We start from the raw sequence: 14,994 nt of genomic DNA on the forward strand, positions 1-14,994 counted from the left end.
GGCAAGGATCATACAGCAAGAGGATGGGAGCAGAAGAAGAAGGGACCCTCTTCCCTCCAAGGGCGCCGAAGAAAAGAAGAGGGCCTTCAGGCTTTCCTGTCCCTACTTAAGCTCTCCCAGCCACATAGTTTGCACGTGAATACCGTGCCTGCTTTCAGCCCCTAGCTAATTAACAACAGGTGTGCTCAGACCACGGACCAATCTCAAGGGTGGGATGCTCTCCCCAGCAAGTTTCCACTGAGAAGAGGTGGAAATACACAAGATAGCTCGTGTTTCACGCCTCAATCCCCAGCTGTTCCCTGGGGGGCCTCGTGAGAACTCTGAGGTTTAGAAGTCCTCACTTTTACCTGCCCGAGACTGTCCACGTGAAAACTGAGCTTACACCCCCAACAATCCCCTAATTTTATTTTTTTAGTTATCATTTCATAACCTTTGATTCACACCCATGCCTTCTGTCTATATATACTCCTTCTAATTGCCTTAATTAGAAAGTTCCTAGGAGTTTCAAGTATCATCTTCACATGTAGGAATGCAAACAGCTTTAATTTAGTGAATCCCTTGTGTTTTCTCTTTCCTATTTACTTTTTTTATGTTTCTCTCAATGTATTCTCTCATATTTAAAAGTCAAATTTTCTATTCAGCTCTGGTCTTTTCATCAGGAATGCTTGAAAATCCTCTATTTCATTAAATATCCATTTTTTTCCTCTGAAGGATTATACTCAGTTTCACTGGGTCAGTTACTCTTGGTTGTAATCTATTTCCTTTGTCCTCTGGAATATCACATTTTCCCCCTCCAATCCTGTAATGTGGAAGCTACTGAATCTTGTGTTATGCTGACCGTGGCCCCAAAATATGTGAATTGTTTCCTTCTGGCTGCATGCAGCATTTTCTCCTTGACCTGGGAGCTCTGGAATTGGGCCATAATAGAATTGGTTCTAGAATATCAGGGCAGTTTTCTGTGATAATTCCTTGAAAGATGATAACTTTTTTTTCAATCATGGTTTTCAGGTAGTCCAATGATTTTAAAATTACCTCTCCTCAGTATATTTTATAAATCAGTTGTTTCTCCAATAAGATATTTCACATTTTCTTCTAGTTTTTCATTCTTTTGACTTTGTTTTATTGTTTCTGATGCCTCATGGAATCATTAGCTTCCATTTGTCCAATTCTAATTTTTAAGGCATTATTTTCATCAGTGAGCTTTGTACCACCTTTTTAATTTGGTCAGTTCTGCTTTTTAAGGAGCTCTTATCTCTTCAGTGGATTTTTGTGCCTCATTTACCACACTGTTGACTCTTTTCATGATTTTCTTGCATCACTCTCATTTCTTTTCCCAATTTTTCATCTATCTCTCTTTGTTGACTTTTAAAAATCTTTTTGAGCCCTTCCAGGAATTCTTTTGGGACCTGAGATCAATTCACATTCTTCTTTGATGCTTTGCATGTATCAGTTTTGACTTTCTTGTCTTCTGAGTTTGTGTCTTGATTTTCCCCATCACCATAATAACTTTCTATGATCAGGTCCTTTTTTGTTGTTCATTTTTCAGTTAATTTCTTGACTTTTAACTCTATGCTGAAGTTGGGCTCTGCTCCTGGGCTGGATGGAGCACTGTCCCAAGTTTTAGGCCCTGTTCTCAGAGCTAGTTCTGGGGTTCTGTAAGTTCTTAGTTCTTCCAAGGTGGTATGATCTAAGGAGAGGTGTGTTTCCTACTGTCTTGGCTTGTGCTCTGGTCTTTGAGAGACCACAAGCACCCTTTTCCACCCTGGAACTGTGACCATGGTCCCCATTCTCATGCAGCCACAAGCTCTGATGTACTGGTGCTCCTTCTCACCCTAGGACTACAACCCGGATCCAAGTATGTGCAATGCATCAGAGTCCTTCCCCCAATGCCAACAAAAAGACCCCTATAATCTCTGTCTGACCAGTTGTCCAACCCCCTTACCATCTGTGCACTAAGAGGTCTAGAAGCAGCTGTTGCCAACCCTGATTCAGTCACCCCCAAAGCCTGCTGCTGGTTTGCTGGAGCTTTGTCTGCAACACGTGTGGTAGACTACGCTAGACTGTGCTCCACTCTCACCCTGATGCAATATACCTTTCCTGCAGACCTTCTAAGTTGTCCTTGAGCTGAAATTTTGTTTCACCCCATCCTTTTGTGGGTTCTGTTGCTCAAAAATTTGTTTTGAGGCATTATTTAAAGTTGTTTGGGGGAAAATTTGGGACAGTTCGTGTAGGTCCCTGCCTTTTCTCCACCATCTTCAAAGTTTTTATTTTGACCCTGGACAGAATTCATCTTTACCCCACCCTCACTCCCAATCCTTTCCCTCTTCCAAATTTTCCTATTACTGTTGAGGACACCAGCAGACTCCTTAGTGACTCAGGCTCACAACCTCAAAGTCATCATCCAATTTGCTCTTGACCTCCCTTCACATGTCCAGTCTGTTATGTCTACTTTGAACAATTTCTCTCCTATATCTCCCTTTCACTCCCCCAGATGCCACCCTGATGCTGGCCCCTGTCACAACAGCCTTCTGGCACATAGTAGGTGCTTAATAAATGATTATTTTTGTATCCTCGTTTTAGCCTGGTGCCTGTAGGCACTTAGCAAATGCTTGCTGACTGACTGAGTTTAAACTATCCCTATTAAATTCCATCTTATTCCACTCCCTTGCTCCAGCCTGTCAAGATCTTTCTAATTCCATCATGCACCTCCTAAATTTTTCTCATTCTCACATTAGATAAACATCCATCTATGACTTTATCCAAGAGTGTTAAAAATGCTCAACCTCACAAGGCCAAGCAGAGATACTTAGAACATCCTCATTCCACTGAGGAGGGAAGAGAAATAAGCATTTATTAAGCACCTACTGTGTGAGAGATTGTAATAAATTTTTTATTATTAACATTGTATTATTAGTATCAGATTATTATGTAGTATCGCCTCATTTAATGTTACCTCTTCAAGACATTCTTCACAGTTGACATGAAGTCATTCTTTAATGACTACTGCTTTTGGATCTGACCACTCAGCTCATTTCAAATCCACTTAAACAGTGTTATTGTCCAGCCTCTGTTTCCTATCTTTCCCACAAAAATAAAAAGCTTTGAGAAACCTCTGCAAACACTGTCTGTCTCATTTCCTGATTCACCCCTTAATCTGTCATGACCAGTGCTAGAGGAAGCCACAAGTTTTCCATATGATTAGGTGACTCAGTCTCTGTTAGCAGACTCCTTTTGGCCCCTTGTGGTGCAGGACTGCAAACTCAGAGCACTATTAGGTAGCTAAATATACATTTCATTCTTTTTCTTCCTTTGCCTCCTTGCTGCTGACAATCAGGTCCAGAATATAATTTCTCCCTCCTTGGGTCCTGTTTTCTTAAGATAGCAGGTTTATTTTGTTTGTTACCTGGGCTTAGTAAATTTGTATAGAGATGTCTGAAGCTATGGGACTTATTCCTAACTCTTCTCTTGGATTTTGCCTCCTGTAAATCTATGGGTATATCTATTTGTCCATTGTCCTAGACTGGGGCTGTGGGAAGCATCATTCTTGGGGGAAATGGAATCAAATCCAGAGCTACTAAGTGATCAAGAGGAGGGGTAGGGAGCTAATGGCGGCCATGTAGGAAGGACATCCAAAAGTTAAATCTGGAGCCAATGCCAAACACACAAAAACCTCTCAGTCTCTTGGGTTTACAAAGTGCTTTGTGGTTTAGAAAGCAAATTATTCATGCTTAGAGCATCAATGACTTTCTGGTGTGAGTTATCTATTCACTATGGTCCTTGGGTCATAGATTCAGAGCTGGAAATAACTGTAAAGCTCATTAAGTTCAACTCCCTTCATTTTACAGGAAAAATAATAGAGACCCAAAGAGACTTGCTCAAGGTCACCGGCAAGCAGGTGCAGACTTAGGGGCTTGAGTCCAGTCCTTAAGCTCCAAATTCAGCCTTCTTTCCACTTTCACATACAATCTTCATGAGTTACCTTGACCAAAAAACTCAATCAGCTGATAGCCAACCCAGGGATGAGCTGCTATTGGACATCCCAAATTCCCAAGACTCAGCTCACCATCTGTTGCCTCTCATGGTATATCAAGTTGAATTATTTCATAGGGCCACCTTCCACCAGTCTGAGTTCAAACAAAGAAGATTGTTCAGTTGTTTCCAACTCTCTGTGACCCCATTTGGGCTTTTCTTGGCAAAGATACTGGAGTGGTTTGCATTTACAGATGAGGAAACTGAGGCAAACAGGGTGAAGTGACTTGCCCAGAGTCATACAACTAGTAGGTGTCTGAGGCCAGATTTGAACTCAGGAAGATAAGTCTTCCTAACTCCAGACCTGGCACACAATGTGCTATGGCACCACCTAGAGGCCTCTAACTATAACTCATCTTCCTGAGTTCAATTCCAGACTTGTTGCTCTATCCACTGAGCCATGTAATTGTGAATTAAACAGGAACTTTCAAGTTCTAGCATCAGGCAGCAGAAAAGAGAAAGAGAGAGAGAGAGAAAGAAAAAAGGGAAGAAATATGTGTGTATGTGTATTCTCAAGACCATAAGGACAAAGACAAGCTACCTGGAGCAACAGCACATATCTTTCCTCTAGCTCTTGATGATCAGCCAAAGTGATTTTACTGATCATGTTACTTGATAAACTCCAATAACTTCCTATTGCCTTTAGGATCAACCATAAGCCCCTTGGTTTGACATTCAATGCTTTTCACAAAGTGAGCCCTTCCCACCTTTCCAATTTTCTTCTTCTTTAAGGAGGCTGGGTGGTGCTTGGAGTCAAGAAGACCTGAGTTCAGACACTTACCAGCTGCATGACTGTGAGTCATTCACTTAATCTCTCCATGCCTTAGTTTCCTTATCTGTAAAGTGGGAGTGATAAGAGCACTTGTGTAGGGGGTGTAAGCTCAGTTCCATGTGGACAGTCTCGGGCAGGTAAAAGTGAGGACTTCTAAACCTTAGAGTTCTCATGAGGCCCCCCAGGGAACAGCTGGGAATTGAGGAGTGAGACACGGGCTATCTCGTGCATCTCCACCTCTTCTCCGTGGGATACATGCTGGGGAGAGCATCCCACCCTTGAGATTGGCCTGGGGTCTGAGCTCACCTGTTGTTTACTAGCTAAAGGCTGAGAGCACACCCAGTATTCACGTGCAAACTATGCGGCGGGAGAGCTTAAGTAGGGTCAGGAAAGCCTGAAGGCGCTCTTTGCTGCGCTGAAGGGCCTTTAGAGGGCAGAGGGTCCCTCCCCTCTCCCACTCCCATTCTCTTACTGTAAGATCTTTGCCTCCTTGGGAGGAGGAGGATTCCTCTCTCCTGAGGAAGAATTCACCCTGCACATGTAACCAAGACCCTGAATAAAGCCTAACCCTTGTTCGACTCTGGAAAGTCTCTTCTCTCATACGTTTATCCGGTTTGGCCAGCCGGAAGACCTGCGACAGGTAAGGAAAGACTCAGGTAGGCCTTCGGCCTCTAGGCCGGACACACTTGCCATGTTCTGAGGCTCAAATAAGATAATATTTGCCAAGTGCTGTATAAATTCGAGGTTAGCTATTTTATCATTGGATTATCAGCTCCTTGAGGGCAAAGACTGTCCTTTGCCTCTTTTTGTATACCCAGCGCTTAGCAGAGTGCCTGGCATGTGTATTCTTGTTCAGTTGTTTTTCAGTTTCTGACTCCTCATGACCCGATGGTAAGTGCTTAACGAATGTTTATCAATTAATAGGAAAGGGAGGAAATACTACCACCGAGCTGGTAGAGTTAGAGCAATTGGTACAAAACCTCTTCCCAAAGTCTGAGTCACACCTTCCCACTCCCACAAGAACTCAAAGAATCCAGGGGACAGTAGAATTAAGGTTAATGCACTTGGGGCAGAGGAGGGTCTTGCAGCACCGGGAAGTCTTTTCTTTTCTCTGCATGGGGCCTTCATGGATTTCTGTGCTGTAGCTCCCTACTGGGCTCTCGGTAAAGTCCAGGAGCTTCCTTTCCTCAGACGGTTTAAGTTGTCAAGTCTCCCAATGCACCAGCTAGGGCCATCCATTACAGGGACTGTTTGGACCCCAGTGGGAACTCCAAAACCTTTCTAAATTCTCCTTTCACAAGGTCACCTAGCAAAGATGGAGGACGACATAGAAACTCTCTTCCCCTCAAGAAATTTGTTCTCAGAGGTCTTGGCTCTTCCAGGGCTGGCTTTCCAACCTCAATTCGCTCGATGTGCTTGTTATTTCAGCCAAACCCCACAGGAGTGACTGCTGTCCTCAATCAATCCCAATATGCTTCTCTAGTATTATTGCATTTCCTGAAACACCTTTCACTCCTTCTACACTGATTAAGGAATCTTCTCACTTAGTTTAACAGCTCTGGTTAATAAGTTAATTCAATCAATGTGTTCTCACTGGATTAACAAAATTACCTTAAGTGGGTTGGGTGAATGAGAATTCATTTAATTGTGGCCCTTACACCTCCTGTGGTATTTAAGGGTAGCTTTGTTTTTGTCCTGGCACATAGTAGGTATTTAATAATAAATGTTGGCTGATTGATTGATTACTTCAAGCCACATGGAGAGGAAGCACTGACCTCTGTTCCTACCTGTTTTCTAACTTGGCCAAGGATACACACACTAAAAGTGTAAACATCAAAGGACCCAGTCCGCCAACACAAATAATACATATGTGCAAGGTATTGGAAACTAAAATGAAAAATAATCCGTTCCCTCAGGGAACTTATGTTCTACTGGAGAGTTTCAGTATGTACACAAACAAACATAAGTGATGCATGATCTGGGGCACTCCTTCCCAAACCCAGTTTGCATGACCATGCTATTACTTCTCCCTCTGGGTTCTAGGGGTTGGTTGTTGTCCTTTGTCTTCGAAGAGGACCAAAATGACATCACCATTGTAAAGTGAAATTTCAGTGTGTTCAACTGTGGCTGATCAGACCAATATGAGCTCAGGTTGGGCACCAATAGTCCGTATGAAGATTTGGGGTAGATATCCCAAATTTGCACATCTTGCGTTTACTTTGTGCTGTCTCAATTCTGCTTTGCTCAGAGAGCACAGCACCTTTTTATGTGGGCACACCATGCTGAGCGGTCTTGTGCCAGTGAATCCCATGTTGCATAGTCAAATCCAAAGTTCTTGAGAGAGACCTTGAGAGTGTTCCTGTATCGTTTCTTCTGGCCACCATGTGATCGCCTACCCCATGCAAGTTCTCTATGAAATAGTCTTTTTGGTAAGCATACATGTAGCTTTAGAATAACATGGCCAGCCCATCAGAGTTGTGCTCTCTGAAGCATAATTTGAATATTTGGCAGTTCAGCTCAAGCAAGGACTTTAGTGTCTGGTACCTTATCCTGCCAGGTGATACTCAGAATCTTCCTAAGACAGTTCAAATGGAAACAATTCAGTTTCCTGGCATGGTGCTGGTAGACTGTCCATGTTTCACAGGCACACAACAATGAGGTCAGCACAATGGTTCTGTAGACCTTCAATTTGGTAGTCAGTCTAATACCTCTTCTCTCCCAAACTTTTCTGTGGAGCCTCTCAAACACTAACCTAGCTCTGGCAATGCATTCATTAACCTCATTATCAATGTGTACATCCCTGGAAAATACACTACCAAGGTAGGTGAACTTATCCACAGCATTCAGAACTTCCCCATTTGTTGTAATTCATGGCTCCACATATGGATGGTGTGGTGGTGGCTGATGGAGCACCTGTGTTTTTTTGGTGTTAATTATTAGGCCAAAATTAGCACAGGGATATAGCTCTGACAGACAGCTAGGTGGTACCATAGTCCATAGAGACCCAGACCTGGACTCAAGTAGACTCATGTGCCTGATTTCAAATCTGGTCTCAAATACTTACTAGCTGTGTGACCTTGGGCAAGTCACTTCACCCTGTTTGTCTCAGTTTTCTCTTCTTTAAAATGAATTAGAGAAGTAAATGGCAAACCACCCCAACCTCTTTGCCAAGAAAACCCCAAATGGGGTCACCAAGAGTCAGACAAGTCTGAACAACAAATAAATTAGTCAGTCAGGCAATTAGATTTTTGAAACAAGTGTTCACTATGCTTGAATCAAAAGTCTCCCCACAAGTCTTCCACCAGTACATACAGAGTTCAAGGAAGAAGGGTTCAGGCTTGCAGCACACATATGGCCAAGCTCCCCTTCCTGGGGTACAAATGAAGGTCCCCATTAGGCATGGCATAGCTTTTCTGCTGGGCTTCTGCAGTGTCTTTTTTTTTAAGGCAGTTGAGGTTAAGTGACTTGGTCAGGGTCACACAGCTAGTAAGTGTCTGAGGTCGAATTTGAACTCAGGTTTTCTTAATTCTAGGCCCAGCTTTCTATCCACTATGGCACCACCTAGCTGCCCCGCCTGTTGAGTCTTAAAGCTGACCGCTCAGTGTACTAGCTTGTCTTCAACTCCAGATGCAGACACTGAGTCAGTTATTCCACAGATTCTACTAGGACTATGGGAGTCCTTTAGAAAATCCTAGATCCTGGAGGCGGAGCCAAGATGGCGGAGTGAAAGCAACGACTCACCTAAGCTCCTGGAAAAACTCCTTTGGATATCTCTGGGGGGAGAGTCTGACCAGACTTTGGAGGTGTAGAATCCAGTGGGAGACGGACTTTGACAGATTCGGAGCCCAGGCTGGACTGGAAGGTCCACGGGAGGGATCTGTTCCGCGGGGGTAAGACCCCGGCGCACAGCGCAGCGCGGTCGGCGCGGCAGGGCGGAGGCGACCCGAGGGGCCCGAGAGTGGCGGGCGAGACCAGCGGAGCAGGAGATAAGCCAGGCCGAGCCAATGATATCAGCGCAACAGCCTTTGAAATCTTCAGCCTAAAGACGGGACTTCAGTGGGTCACTACTTGAACATCCAGGAGCTGGGATGCCGGAGTGATCAGTAAGTGCTCTCCCCTCCCCCCCGATGACCGTGAGGGAACCATAAAATTCTTCCCCAGATTAATCCTGGATCAGTGGGAACAGCAGAAGGGGGCGGGTGGTCTCATAACACCACAGGCTGGAAAAGTGGCAAAGGGGGATTCTTCCCACCGTGGTGGAGGCTATCTGGAGGGACAGACGACCGAGGGCAGAGAAAATTCGCACTGAGACCCAAGCAAGCCTCAGCCCGGGAGACGAGCCCCAGGAGGGGCGGGAACACGCATTAGCCTCTAGGCGTGCCCCAGCCCTCCAGGGGAAAGGGAAGACAATAGGGAAGCTGGGATCACCATCCCCGGACCTTGCCTTTGCCTCAAGTCAGCAGAGGAGATAGCCTGAGACCAGACCACACCTCCCACACACCTAACAAGATAACCCCAGGGTTGATCGGGGAAACAAAAAACAAAAGCCTGCTTTTAGCCTAGACACACATCAGCTCAACTTAAAGATCTGTACCTTCTGACTGAAAGAACCAAAAGCTACAACACTCAGCCAACATCATGAATCGGAAAAAGCAGACGAAAAGTGAAAAAACCATAGAATCTTTCTATGGGGATAAGGACCAAAACACAAACACCAAAGAGGTTAGGGCTGAGACCGTACTTCCATCTGAAACCTCAGATGGGACTATGAATTTCTTGCAAGCACAACTAGATTACCTGGAACGTCTGAAGAAGGATATAAAAGAAAAACTGGCCAATGATTTTGAAACTATAAAAAAAGAATTCACTGATGAGAACATCAATCTGAAAAAGAAAATTGAAGAAATGGAAAAGGAAGCTCAAAAATTAACTGGAGAGAATAATTCCCTAAAAGGAAGAGTTAATCAAACGGAAAAGGAAACTCAAAACCTAATAGGGAAAATTGATCAGATGGAAAAGGAAACCCAAAACCTAACTGGGAAAATTGGTCGAATGGAAAAAGAAGTACAAAAATTAAATGGAGAAAATAGCTCCTTAAAGGGAAAAATTGGCCAGATGGAAAAGGAGATGCGAAAGCTAACTGAAGAAAACAATATGATCAAGATTAGAATTGGGCAAGTAGAAACTAATGACTCAATGAGGCAACAAGAATCAGTCAAACAAAATCTAAAGAATGAAAAGATAGAAGAAAATCTAAAATATTTAATTGGAAAAACAACTGACCTGGAAAATAGATCCAGGAGAGAAAATCTAAGAATTATTGGCCTGCCAGAAACCCATGATGAAGAAAAGAGTCTGGACAATATCTTCCAGGAAATCATCAAGGAAAACTGTCCAGAAGTACTAGACTCAGAGGGCAAAATAGTCATCGAAAGAATCCACCGTTCCCCACCGGAAAGGGATCCCAAACTCAAAACCCCAAGAAATATAGTTGTCAAATTCCAGAGCTATCAAGTGAAGGAGAAAATACTACAAGCAGCCAGAAAGAAACAATTTAAATATCAAGGTCACACAGTCAGGATCACACAGGACCTTGCAGCTTCTACATTAAAAGATCGAAAGAATTGGAACCCAATATTCCGTAAGGCAAAGGAGTTGGGACTCCAACCAAGGATCAACTACCCAGCAAAGTTCAGCATAACATTTCAGGCAAGGAGAAAGTCATTCAACGAAATAAGGGATTTCCAGAGCTTCCTGACCAAAACACCAGAACTCAATAGACAATTTGATCTTCAAATGCAGGTCTCCAGAGAATCATAAAAAGGTAAACAGAGGGGAAAAAACAAAAACAAAAACTTGCAACTCAATTAGGGCAATCTGTTTACCTCCCTATAAGGGAAGATGATACCTGTTAATCTTGAGAACTGTGCAGCTATTATGATAAAAGGGATATATGTAGAGGGAACGGGCATAAAGTAAATGATGTCATGTCAAAAATATGATTTAAGTATGAGAAGGGAATGTAATAGGAGGTGTGGAAAGGGGGAAGCAGAAAATGGCAAATTATATCACAGGAAGAAGTACAAAACTATAGTAGAGGGAAGGAGGGGAGGGAGATGAGCATTGTTTGAGAGGTACTCTCATCTGATTTGTTCAAAGGAGGGAACAATAATCTTAAGTAGATAATCCTAACTAGCTCTATAGGTAGTAGGAGGGGAAGGGGGAAGAAAGGGGAGGGTGGCTAAAAGGGAGGAAAGAAGCAATAAGAGTAAAGGGGACTAAAAGGGAGGGGGGCTAAAAGAAGGAGGGGAAGGCTGCAGGAGGAGGGGGAGAAAAGTGAATACTATTGAGGAGGGGAAGGGAGACGGGAGAGTTAAAAGAAAATCCTAGATCCTTACAAAATAAACCCACACAAATCTTCCACATTCCTATATATTAGCAACAAAGTCCAACAGCAAGAGATAGAAAGAGAAATCCCATTTAAAGCTAGGGTAGACACTATAAAATACTTAGGAGTTTACCTGCCAAAACAAACCCAGGAATTATATGAACACAATTACAAGATACTTTTTTGCACAAATAAAGTCAGATTTAAGTAAGTGGAAAAACATTAGTTGCTCATGGGTAGGCCGTGCTAATATAATAAAAATGACAATTCTACCTAAATTAATTTACTTATTTAGTGCCATACCAATTAAACTATCAGATAATTATTTTCTAGAGCTTGATAAAATAATATCAAAATTCATTTGAAAGAACAAAAGGTGCAGAATATCAAAGGGACTAATGAAAAGAAATGCTTGGGAAGGTGGCCTAGCGCTACCAGACCTCAAACTGTACTACAAAGCAGCAATTATCAAAACCACTTGGTATTGGCTAAGAAACAGAGAGGTAGACAAGTGGAATAGACTTGGCACTCAAGACACAGTAGGCAAGGAATATAGCAACCTCCTCTTTGATAAACCCAAGGACCCCAGCTTCTGGGATAAGAACTCACTGTTCGACAAAAATTGCTGGAAAAACTGGATAACAGTGTGGCGGAAATTAGGCATTAGGCATAGACCCATGCCTGACACCATACACAAGAATAAAGTCCAAATGGGTACATGATTTAGGTATAAAGATTGTTACCATGAATAAACTGGAGAAGCAAGGAATAGTGTATTTATCAGATTTATGGAGAAGGGAAGAATTTTTTACTAAAGAAGAGATAGAAAGCATTATGAAATGCAAGATGGATAATTTTGATTACATTAAACTGAGAAGTTTTTGCACAACCAAACCCAATGCAACCAAAATTCAGAGGGATGTAGTAAATTGGGAAAGAATTTTTGCGGCTAAGCTCAGGGATAAAGGCCTCATTTCTAGAATATATAGAGAACTGACTCAACTGTATAACCATACAAGTCATTCCTCAATTGATAAATGGTCAAAGGATATGAACAGGCAATTTTCAGAGGAAGAAATTAAAGATATCTATAATCATATGAAATAATGCTCTAAATCACTATTGATTAGAGAGATGCAAATCAAAACAACTCTGAGGTACCACATCACACCTATAAGATTGGCAAACATGAAAGAACAAGAAAATGATAAATGCTGGAGAGCATGTGGGAGAGTTGGAACACTAATTCATTGTTGGTGGAGCTGTGAGCTCATCCAACCATTCTGGAGAGCAATTTGGAACTATGCCCAAAGGGCTACAAAAATGTGCATACTCTTTGACCCAGCAATATAGCTTCTAGCACTGTATCCCCAAGAGATCATAAAAATGGGAAAGCATCCTACATGTACAAAAATATTTATAGCAGCACTCTTTGTAGTTGCCAAAAACTGGAAGTCAAGAGGATGCCCATCAATTGGGGAATGACTGAATAAATTATGATATATGAATGTAATGGAGTACTATTGTGCCATAAGAAATGATGAACAAGAAGACTTCAGAGAGGCCTGGAAGGACTTATATGATCTGATGCTGAGTGAAAGGAGCAGAAGCAGGAGAACTTTGTGCACAGCAACGACCACAGTGTGTGAGAGTTTTTTCTGGTAGACTTGGAACTTCGTAATAACGCAAGAACTTATTAAAAAAAAAAATCCCAATGGTGGTTTTCTAAGGCAAAATGCCTTCCACACTCAGAGAAAGAAATATGGAAGTCATTCGCAGAATGTAGCAGATCATGTTTGTGTGTGTGTGTGTGTTTTTGTGTATCATGTTTTGATTTGTTATATGATTTCTTCCATTTATTTTAGTTCAACTACATAGCATGACTATAGTGAAAACGTACTCAATAGGAAAGTATATGTAGAACCTATAGAGAATTGTATACTGTTGTGGGGAGGGAGGAGGGTAGTGGGGGGTAGATGTGGGGGGAATAAGATCTTAATTTTATGGCAGTGATTGTAAAACATTAAAAAATAATAATTAAATTAAATTAAAAAAACAAAAAGAAAGTCCTAGATCCTTGCATCCTCCAAAGTTCACAAGGTCTTCTTCTAGACAGAAGGGAAACCAAGGCCAAGGCCGTGGCTGAGTCTCTCCTTCCCTCTGCTTCTTTCCCCAAACCAAGCACCAAAGGATTCCTTCTCAAGGGCTTGACTGAAACAGCTCCCCTTTACTGGGAGATGCTAGAATTCTCTGTTCCAAACTAGCTTATTGCTTTTATAAAAGCCCCACTGGGCATGACCCTCAACAATCTCAACAATGTCCTCCTTGAAATGCCTGAGCTTCATTCCTTCCTTCATTCCTTCATTGCCCAGGCCTTATTCTCACCTCTGATTGATTCAATAAAAATGTGTTCTTGCCCCATATGTATAGGGGTTGGGCCTTCCCCTCCTTACTGGAACAATTGTGGGTGATCAGGGAAGGCTTCACAAAGGAGGTGGTGACTAAGCTGACCTTTTCAAGGAGGATAGAAAAGTTAAAAGGCACAAGTAAGGAAAGAAAGCATTCCAGGAATGAGGGACGATCTGTCTATTAGAGACCAAAACCTATTAGAAAATAACATTTATTTCTAATTGCAATGTTATTCAGCCGTTTCATTCACATCCAACTTTCCATGACCCCTTTTAAAGTTTCCTTGACAATGATACTGGAGCTGTTTGCCATTTCCTTCTCCGGTTCATTTTACAGATGAGAAAACTGAGGCAAACCGGGTTAAGTGACTTGCCCAAGGTCACACAGCTAGTACGTGTCTGAGGTCAAATTTGAATTCAGGAAAATAAGTCTTCCCGACTCCAGGTCTGGCACTCTGTGCACTACGGAGTGACTTCTAATGATAATAGCTACCATTATGTAGCCACCTTCTATATGTGTTATCTGCCTAGATCCTCACAGTGAGTGGGGCACTATTATTGTCCCTATTTTACAGATGAGGAAGCCAAGGTTGAGGGGCAATCAGTGATTTGCCCAGAGTCATAAAGCTGGGAAACATCCCAAGTCACGTTTGATCTCAAGTCTTTGTGACTCCAGATCCAAAAACTCAATCCACTGCTCCACCTGGCGGTTCATGTTTAAAAAACGCACAGAAGGAAGGCCAGGAGAAATCCCCCTGTACTGAAAATAATATGGTAAAGTTATTACACACTTAAGTAAAAGCAATTTGTTATGTGCCTAAAGTAAAAGCAATCTTTATATACTTAAAGAAAAGCAATCTGCACAAGATAGTGAGTTGTAATTTCGTAGGGGACCTCTCTCTTCTTGGCACATAGTAGGCACTTAATAAATGCTTATTGATTGATTCATTTTAATTGATATTTTAAAGGTTGAATTGTTTCTAAAGGGGCTGTTTGCTGGATTAAAGGCCCGCAGACAGAAGATGAAATCAAGAGTCAGGAAAAGAGTGGTTTGTTGGGAAGTAGATTCCAAGAAAGGGGAGTACAAGTTTAGAGAGATGGGTGGGAGACTTAAGAGCTAAGCTGAGAACTTCCTACTTTGTTCTAGAGGCAGTGGGTAGCCAATGAAGAGGTCTTAGTTGGTCAGATCTGTCCCTTAAGGAGATAATGTTGCCAGTTGTGTGGGAAATGAATGGAAAGGACAGAGAACAGAACCCAGAAGCCCAATTAGGAGGCTGGGGTGGTCATCCAAGGTAGACGAAAAGAGGACCTCAGTTACTGTAGGATGGTGGTCCCCACAGAGTGGGAAGTTGGGCAAGGGTGTGAGAGATGTGGAAATGAAACTGAGGAGATTGGGT

The sequence above is a fragment of the Notamacropus eugenii genome, chromosome 5, assembly GCF_028372415.1.
Source record: "Notamacropus eugenii isolate mMacEug1 chromosome 5, mMacEug1.pri_v2, whole genome shotgun sequence".
NCBI lineage: Eukaryota > Metazoa > Chordata > Mammalia > Diprotodontia > Macropodidae > Notamacropus > Notamacropus eugenii.